This window comes from Chionomys nivalis, chromosome 19, assembly GCF_950005125.1.
Source record: "Chionomys nivalis chromosome 19, mChiNiv1.1, whole genome shotgun sequence".
Classification (NCBI taxonomy): Eukaryota; Metazoa; Chordata; class Mammalia; order Rodentia; family Cricetidae; genus Chionomys; species Chionomys nivalis.
The window spans coordinates 16,286,334-16,296,119 of record NC_080104.1 but is presented as its reverse complement, the minus strand read 5'-3'; the positions used below and the strand labels follow the sequence as shown (position 1 = coordinate 16,296,119).

Here is a 9,786-nt window from a genome sequence, read left to right as displayed (position 1 = left end):
CAGATCTGAAGAACTAAACACCTTCTTCTGGCCTCTATGAACAACAACATACATGTAGTACACATATATACATTAAGATACACACACACACACACTTTTGTGTGTATATATAATAAATTAATATTAAAAACATAAAAAGATATATAAAATAAAATGAGACTGGGAGATTTCATTTAAAAGGGATTTGAAAGAGATACTCTATAATTCAGTAGAATGTGACATCCCAATTGGGAATTTAATATAACAGCACAACTTCCAGTATTGTGAGAGATTCTACTTTGAAGAGATTGATAAAGAAAGTTGCTTATTAAATAATAAAGCTGAAAATAGCTTGACTTAATGACCATTCTACTTGTTCTACAAACTAGTTCCAGAGCGCGATTTAAATCCTGATTCTCAAATTACAGTATCTAATATTGTGTGAGCTCAGCCTACTGTATTTTTTCAGTACTTTATTGTTTACAGGGCTTTGCAGTTTATAAAATAATGTTCATGCATTGGCACAGGAGACCACTTTATAAATATAACCTCAGTAGCACAGACAGTGAGAGAAACAATTAATAAATGGAATCTCCTGAAACTGAAAAGCTTCTGTAAAACAAAGAACACGGTCAACAAGACAAAATGGCAGCACACAGAATGGGAAAAGATCTTCACCAAACCCACATCAGACAGAGGTCTGATCTCTAAAATATACAAAGGACTCAAGAAATTGATCATCAAAAGAATGAATAATCCAAATTAAAAAATGGAGTACAGACCTAAACAGAGAACTCCCAGCAAAGGAATCTAAAATGGTTGAAAGATACATAAGGAATTGTTCAACATACTTATTATTCAGAGAAATGCAAATAAAAACAACTGTGAGATTCTATCTTACACCTGCAAGAATGGCCAAGACCAAAAACATTGATGACAACTTATGCTGGAGAGGTTGTGGGGTAGAGGAAACACTCCTGCATTGCTGCTGGGAATGCAAGCTGGTACAGCCCCTTTGGATGTCAGTGTGGCAATTTCTCACAAAATTAGGAAACAACCTTTCTCAAGATCCAGTAATACCACTTTTGGGTATATATCCAAAGGATGTTCAATTGTGTCACAAAGACATGTGTTCAGCTATGTTTATAGCAGCATTGTTTATCATAGCCAGAACTTGGAAACAACCTAAATGCCCTTTGACAGAAGAATGGATAGGAAGATGTGGTACATTTACACAATGAAGTACTACACAGCAGAAAAAATAATGACATCTTGAATTGTGCAGGTAAATGGATGGAGCTAGAAAACATCATTCTGAGTGAGGTAGCCCAGACCCAGAAAGACAAATATCATTATCTACTCACTCATAAGTGGTTTTTAAACATAAAACAAAGAAAACCACCTTACAAATCATAATCCCAGAGAACCTAGAAAATAATGATGACCCTAAGAAAGAAATACTTGGTCCTAATCTGCATAGGAAGTAGAAAAAGACAAGATCTTCTGAATAAATTGGAAGTATGGGGACCTTGGGAGAGGGTTGAAAGTGAGGGGAGAGGCAGGGAGAGGAGCAGAGAAAAATATAGAGTTAAATAAAATCAATAATAGATAAACAAATAATTTTCACATAATATTCTCTCTACAATATATATTACTTATTCAAAGTGATCTGTGAAAGAAGTTAAGACTGTATTTTATTTTATTTTGATTATTTATTATTATTATTATTAATTGTGTATCTAAGGTATTTGTGAGTGCATACCCATGTATACCCTAGTAGACTTGCAGATTGAGGAGCCACTTTCAGGAATCAGTTCTGTCTGTTATTGTGGGGTCTGGAGAATCAAGTTCAGGCAGTTAGGCTTGTGTGACAAGTGATTTTATCAACTGAGCCATTTCATAGTGGCTCAGGGGAACTATTAAAGTTAACTTTCACTTAGAACAGCAATGATCAAGGGGCACATGGCTCGAAGAAAATTCCATATACATAAACATATAGGAGATCTAAGCCATTTTCCTATGAACTTTAAGGACTCCCATTCCCTTCAGAACCAATGCTTTTTTATCATCTACAACCCTATAATATGTTGCTAGATCCCTTAGGCTGATTCAGTTGGAAGGTCCGTTACTGCACATAGATGTGTGCAGGGACAGCTTCAGAGTCATGGAGGAGTAAACAACTTCATATTCTGAGTCACCAAGATTTGATCTAAGTGAATTTGGGATCATGTTTTTCTTTCCCTCTCTCATGCCAGTAAGATAGATATTAAGGGAGTAAGATTTGTTTTATTGTTTTGCCTTTTCCAGACAACTCAATAAAGTTAATAGAAATCGAATTCAGCTTCTCCATAAAGATTTAACCCTCAGTGAAATTGGTTCCATTTTTTAAGATCTTCACGTTGTTATCCACTCTCAGGAAAACCATTTAATCAATAAGTGTCTGTTGAACTGAATATCAGGTATTTGCCGAGAATTCTGCTGCACTTGGGGATGCTTTGCTGAGTGTAGAACAGTCTTTGTATGCAACGACTTGTCCTCTGGTGGCTGTGTCTGTAGGAACTAAAGATAAGGAATATTTGACTCACTACGACGAATACCATTTTGGTTGGCATCTCACACTACAGCAAATTTCCTAAAATCGATGAAAGAGTGACAAACAATTACCATTTAGAATTCAGGAATCTTTGTAGCTAGTCTTCTGATAGGTTAATATGGTTTTTGATATTTTATCATTTTTATTTCTTAGAGTTTTTAATTTAAAATCTTTTCAAATACTTTCTATTGCTAAAGCATAACTACTTACATATTTGTCTGGTTAGTTTGGGAGCTTAATGTTCTTAAATTTTCCCCTTTGTTCTTTTCATGCCTTTCTTTCAAAACTTGCAAAGTCAAAAATTACACGACTAGACTCTCTCAAAGCTGCCATCCCTTTCTTATCTCTCTCTCTCTCTCTTCCTTTCCTCCTATCTTTTTTTCTACCCTTATTTATTTTCCAGCACCTCATACTAGTCAGTCCACTGTGTTTTGTAAAGTAAGTTCTTGAAGGATCACGTGAATTTAAGTTTTCTGAATTATTCAATGACGAAGTTTGAACACAAACTACATGACAGGTTTTAGTTCACAAGGCTCCTAGTGATATATACAATACAATAAGGAATTACCACAGTTTAAGAAGCCTCTAAATAACAAATTATTTTATATATACTGTTTTTGTTTATAGAAATGGTAGCCAGAATTAAGTACTATTTCTCAGTGATGATGTACTTGAATCTGTGTTTGCTTTTATCTTACCACAGAATGTTGCTGGGGAAAACAAAGCCACAAGGCATCATTTAAAAAGCATTTTTAATTTTTAAAATTACCACCGTTAGCTTTTCTTGAATGTTAGAGAATAATCAAGAAGTAAAAAGCAAGTGTTGGGTTGAATAAGAATCCCCACCCCCGCAGCCTGATATATTTGGTCACCAGGGGTGGGTCTGTTGGAAAGGATGACAAGGATTAAGAGTTGGGGCTATGTTGGAGTAGAGGTGGCCTTATTGGAGAAAGTATGCCACTAGTTGTAGTCTTTGAGATTTCAAAGCCTCTGCCAGGCCAAGTGTTACCTGTGGATCAGGATGTAACTCTCAGTTACTGTTCCAGTGCCCTGCAGGCTGCCATGCTCTTTGCCATGCTGATGATGGACGAATTTCTGAAGCTGTAAGCAAGCCCCAATTAATTGCTTTCTTTTATGTGAGTTTCCTTGGTCATGGTGTTTCTTCACAGTGATAGAATAGTGGCTAAGTTAGAAGTTTCACTAGTATATCTTTTCTTTCCCTCTTCTAAGTTTCTAGGTGCTCTGATGATCTCTAACTTCTCATCCCCACTGATAATAAGATTGATCCTCTCTTCTTCAGTCTTTGTTAGCTTCTGTCTCTTCCTCCTCCACATGTCTGTCTATTAGCTTTTCTCTGACTCAACCAATTATTACACAATGTAAGGGAAAGAGTGGGTAGAAGTAATTTGTTTAATTTTTTTGCTATATTCCTGCCTATAAACTTCATATACTTATTTCATCCTAAAAATAAACCCTGATATATGCAGTTTTATGACAATTTTAGAAATTTGAAAAGCCAAATTCAAAGAAATTAAAAACTGTCATCCCAGCTATCACGTGTTAAATGTCAAGGCTAATGGGAAAATTAAGATTTTTACTGAAGCCGGGCGATGGTGGCACACGCCTTTAATCCCAGCACTCGGGAGGCAGAGGCAGGAGGATCTCTGTGAGTTCGAGACCAGCCCGGTCTACAGAGCTAGTTCCAGGACAGGTTCCAAAGCCACAGAGAAACCCTGTCTCGAAAAACCAAAAAAAAAAAAAAAAAAAAAAAAAAAAAAAAGATTTTTACTGAGGCTCTTCCTTCTGGTCCCCTCAGCCTCTGCAGCCAAGTCTCTCGCAACACCCTGTACGAGGCGGTGCGGGAGGTCCTTCACGGGAACCAGCGCAAGCACTGCACGTTTCTGGAAACGGTGGAGCTGCAGATCAGCCTAAAGAACTACGACCCCCCAGAGGGACAAAAGTCTCTCAGGCACAGTCAGGCTCAAGTCCACCCCTCGCCCCAAGTTCTCGGTCTGCGTCCTGGGGGACCAGCAGCACTGCGATGAGGCCAAGGTCGTGGATATCCCCCACATTGACATCGAGGCGCTGAAGAAGCTCAATAAGAACAAGAAGTTGGTCAAAAAGCTGGCCAAGAAGTATGACGGCTTTCTGGCCTCTGAGTCTCTGATCAAGCAGATCCCGCGTGTCCTGGGCCCCTGAACAAGGCTGTCAAGTTCCCTTCCCTGCTGACACACAATGCAAACATGGTAGCCAAAGTGGACGAAATGAAGTCCACGATCAAGTTCCAGATGAAGAAGGTGCTGTGTCTGGCTGTCGCTGTCAGCCACGTGAAGATGACGGATGACGAGCTGGTCTACAACATCCACTTGGCTGTCAATTTCTTGGTGTCCTTGCCCAAGAACTGGCAAAATGTCCAGGCTTTGTATATCAAGAGCACCATGGGCAAGCCCCAGCGTCTTTACTAGGATGCTCCAATAAACCTTCGTACTACCCTAAAAAAAAAAAAAAAAAAAAAAAAAAAAAAGATTTTTACTGAGAAATCTTTGCTGTCAGAACTTCTTCTCCTAACTCTACCTTGTCTTGCTTGCCTTCTCTCTTTAGTTCATAGTGGAGCTTCATTGATTTAGAGTGCTGTTCACTTCATGAAAAACATATTGATTTGTACATGTAATTTATATAACTATATACATATATAGTTATAGTTAGTTAGGTTTATTTGATTTTAGATACTTTCCAAATGTATGTCTTGGATGTCTTGTGTGTTTGAATACTTGATACCCAGCTGATGGCATTGTGTATGAAGGTTATAAAAACTGTAAGGAAGTGGGGCATTTTTGGAGGAAGTAGATTAATGAGGCATGAACCTTGAGATTTACAACCCATCATGTTTCCTATATATTCTCTCTTTGACTGTGGATACAGTGTGACCACATGACTCCCACAACCACAAGTGTGTCTTCTAATAATGTAGACCACCAAAGTACAGGCCAAAATCAATTCTTCCATACTTAAGTTGATTCTGGACTAGTATTTGGTAACAGTGATGACGAAAATAAATAATGAACTGACTACTTACTGATTTTTTAGAGACTCTGTAGACATAAATTGTGTTAATATGATTTTCCGGGGCATCTGGCTATGTGACGCTTTGTCTTTAGAAATGTATGGATTTTGTTTTCTCCTTAAAATTAAAGTTTCAAATAAAAAAAAATAATGTGTTGTAGCAGCAGGCTGCTTATTGGATCCCAGCCGCTTAGCCCCAAAATAATCACACAGAAACTATATTATTTAAATCACTGCTTGGTCCATTAGCTTTATCTTCCTATTGGATAAACTCTTACATCTTAATTTAATCCATTTCTATTAATCTGTGCATCACCACAAGGTAGTGGCCTACCAGCAAAGTTTCAGCACATCTCTCTCCTACAGTGGCTCCATGGCTTCTCTCTGATTCTGCCCTTCGTCCTCACAGCATTCAGCTTAGTTAGCTAAGTTCTGCCCTGCTATAGGTCTAACGCAGTTTCTTTATTCATTAATGGTAATCACAGCATTGAGAGGGAAATTCCACATCAGTGTCTTCATGTTTTTATTAGATTTAAAAAAATACCAATCCAAGTTTCTGCTCCCTCCCCTCACATCCTTCCACCCCACCCCCTTTAATCCTCCAAGAGGGTAAAACACATTGCTTTGTGGAAGTTCCAAGGCCCTTCCTACTATATCTAAGCTGAGCAAGGTATATATTCAAAGAGAATAGGTTCTCAAAAAGCCAGTACAAGTAATAGGGATAAGTCCTGGTGCCACTGCCAGTAGCTCCTCAGTCTGCTCCAGCCATGCAACTGTCAACCACATTCAGAGGGACTAGTTTGGTCCTTTGCTTGTTCATTCCCAGTCCAGCTGCAGTTGGTGAGGTCCCATCAGCTCAGGTAGACTGTTTCAGTGGGTGAACCCATCATGGTCTTGATCTCTTTGCTCATATTCTCATTCCTCCCACTCTTCAACTCAACTTTGGAAGCTCAGTCCAGTGCTCCAATGTGGGTCTCTGCCATGGTTCCCATCAGTTGCTTGATGAAGGTTCTATGGTGATATTTAAGACATTCATCAGTCTGACTACAGGGCAAATCAAGATCAGGTGCCCTGACCTCTATTGCTTAGGGTCTTAGCTGGAGTCAGCCTTGTGGATTCCTGAGAATTTCTCTAGAGCCAAGTTTCTGCTAACCCTATAGTGGTTCTGTAGATGGAGCGGTGGGCTGCTTCCCGCCACCCAGGAGGGCTCCCAGCCACCAGCCAGCGTTACTCAAAATAATTACACGGAAACTGTATTCTTTTAAACACTGCTTGGCCCATTAGCTCTAGCCTCTTACTGGCTAATTCTCACATCTTGATTAACCCATTCTATTAATGAGTGTAACACCACGAGGTAGTGGCTTACCAGGAAGGATCTTAACCTGCGTCCATCTTGGAGAGGAGAGCTATAACGTCTGCCCCACTGCCTTCTTCCTCCCAGCATTCTGTTTTATTTATGTTCTAACCTATCAGGCCAAGAAGTCTTTTTTATTAATTAACCAATGAAAGCAACAGATAGAAAGAAGACCCACCTACATCATGGTTCCCTCAATTAAGATATCTCTTTCCTTATTCTCATTTTTGTCCTTCCTCCATCTCAACTATCCCATTCCCTCTCCCCTTCCTTTCCCTTCCTTTCTCCCCTCTTGTTCCCCTTCCACCCTCCCCTCTCCTCCCACCCCTATGTTGCCAATTTTGTTAGGTGATCTTGTCTATTTTGACTTTTCAGGTGGACCTATATAAGTTTTTCTTAGGGTTTACCTTGTTATTTAGCTTATCTAGGCTCAATGTCCTTTGTTTATAGCTACTATTCACTTATGAGTGACTTCATACCGTATTTATCTTTTGGGTCTGCGCTAAATTATTCAGGATAGTGTTTTTTAATTCCATCCATTTGCATGCATGATTCAAGATGTCATTGTTTTTTACTGCTGAGTAGTACTCTAATGTGTAAATATGCCAAATTTTCTTTATCCATTCTTCGGTTGAGGGGCATCTAAGTTGTTTTCAGGTTCTAGCTATTTCAAATAATGCTGCTATAAACATAGTTGAACAAATGCCTTTGTAGTATGATTAAGCATCTTTTGGGTATATGCCCAAGAGTGGTATTGCTGGATTGTGAGATAGGTTGATTGACAATTTTCTGAAACACTGCCATACCGATTTCCAGAGTAGTTGTACAAGTTTACATTCCCACCAGCAATTGCAAACCCCTGTACGCCCTGTGCTTGTGGTTTAAATCGCCATGAACCCATGTGAGCCCTGCTTAGCTGATTTGGTAGGTCAATCAAATCTTTGTGTAAATGAATGACAGTCCATCTCAATGATGGACATATATACTTTGCTCATTAATACATTGGTGTACAATTAGGTCATATGGTTTTTATTGTTGCAAATATGAAGATATAAACAATTGTGCACATGTATTCATTTAAATACATTTCATTTATGAAAAATTATTATCAATAAACATATCCTCAGAAACACAAAACAAGCCAGTAGCAAATTCGGACTGGGGAGTTATTTCTTAGTGATTATAGGGTCTCTTTCTATGGTAATAAGAATATCTTAAAGTTTAACAAAAATTCAAGTTGTATAACATTGTGAATTCTATGGAAGCATATACTTTTAAATGGTTATTTGTCAATTTTATGTCACATATTCTGTACACTATTTAAAAGCCAGGCAGTGGTGGCGCACACCTTTAATCCCAGCCCTTGGGAGGCAGAGGCAGGTGGATCTCTGTGAGTTCAAGGTGAGCCTGGTATACAGAGTGAGTTACAGGGCAGGCTTCAAATTTACAGAGAAACCCTTGGTTAGAAATTTGTTTAAACAACAAAATGGTGTATTTCATAATAAATTACAAAGCTATCAACAACAGCCTTTCAAATTTTCTTAAAGCAAATTAATTTTAATATAAAACTTTAAAAGTCATCAACTATGACACTGTCCTTTTAGTTTACAGTGGCATCCTTGCTGCCTTACTGCCATATTAAAGTGACTTTACAATTTCTTATGCCAAAAGTTATACTATTAAACTGAAATTTTCTAGTAAAATCAAAGCTGCTATGCAGTACATTCTAATAGTTCATTTATCCTGTTTAATTGAGAGAGTACCCACTTGACGCTACAACTCATTGAACACGAAATTCAACTCTAACCCTATGTAAGCAATTAATTGTACTTAAATAAAAAGAAAGAAGGACAAAGAGATGGGTGAATATGGAATGGAGTGTGGATCTGAGGAGGGATACGATCAAAACACGATGCATGAAATAGTATAAGTGTTTTAAAAAACTAAGGAGAGGGAACCTGAAATGACCCTATCCTATACTGATGAATATCTTGCATATCACCTTAGAACCTTCATCTGGCGATGGATCGAGGTAGAGACAGAGTCTCAATTTGGAGCAACGGTCTGAGCTCTTAAGGTCCAAATGAGGAGCAGAAGGAGGGAGAACATGAGCAAAGAATCAGGACCACGAGGGATGCACCCACCCACTGTGACAGTGGAACCGATTTATTGGGAGCCCACCAAGGCCAGCTGGTCTGGGACTGAATAAGCATGGGTTGATTCTGGACTCTCTGAGCATGGCGGTCAATGAAGGCTGATGAGAAGCCAAGGACAATGGCACTAGGTTTCGATCCTAATGCATGAACTGGCTTTGTGGGAGCTTAGCCTGTTTGGACGCTCACCTTTCTGCACGTAGATAGAAGGACCTTGGTCTTCCCGCAGGGCACGGAATTTGGACTGCTCTTCAGTATCGAGAGGGAGGGGGAATGGAGTTGGGGGAGGAGAAAAGGAGTGGGGATAGGGGGAGGGAAGTGGGGGGAGGGGGCAATATTTGGGAGGAGGGGAGGGAAATGGGAAACGGGGAGCAGGTGGAAATTTTAATTAAAAAAGAAATAAATAAAAAATATAAAAGAAAAAAAAAAAAGAATAAATGAATAAATATAAATACCAGTTACACGTGGTTAAGGAATAATAGCCTTGAAGGAACATCGTACACAGAGTTCATCTTTTGCTCATTATAAATCTATTTAAAATTAGAATTCTTAATTGACAGAGGTGAATTAATGGCAAGTATTAATGAGGCAGTAATTGAAATTTGTATTAGAAGCTTAACTGAAGTGTGTAAAGATAATGTGTC

At 38.7% G+C, this 9,786-nt stretch overlaps 1 pseudogene; it reads left to right on the top strand.

The window, feature by feature from the left end:
* The first annotated feature begins 3,526 nt into the window (after window positions 1-3,526).
* LOC130862041 (60S ribosomal protein L10a-like) lies at window positions 3,527-5,037 on the top strand (annotated as a pseudogene).
* The last annotated feature ends 4,749 nt before the right edge of the window (window positions 5,038-9,786 follow it).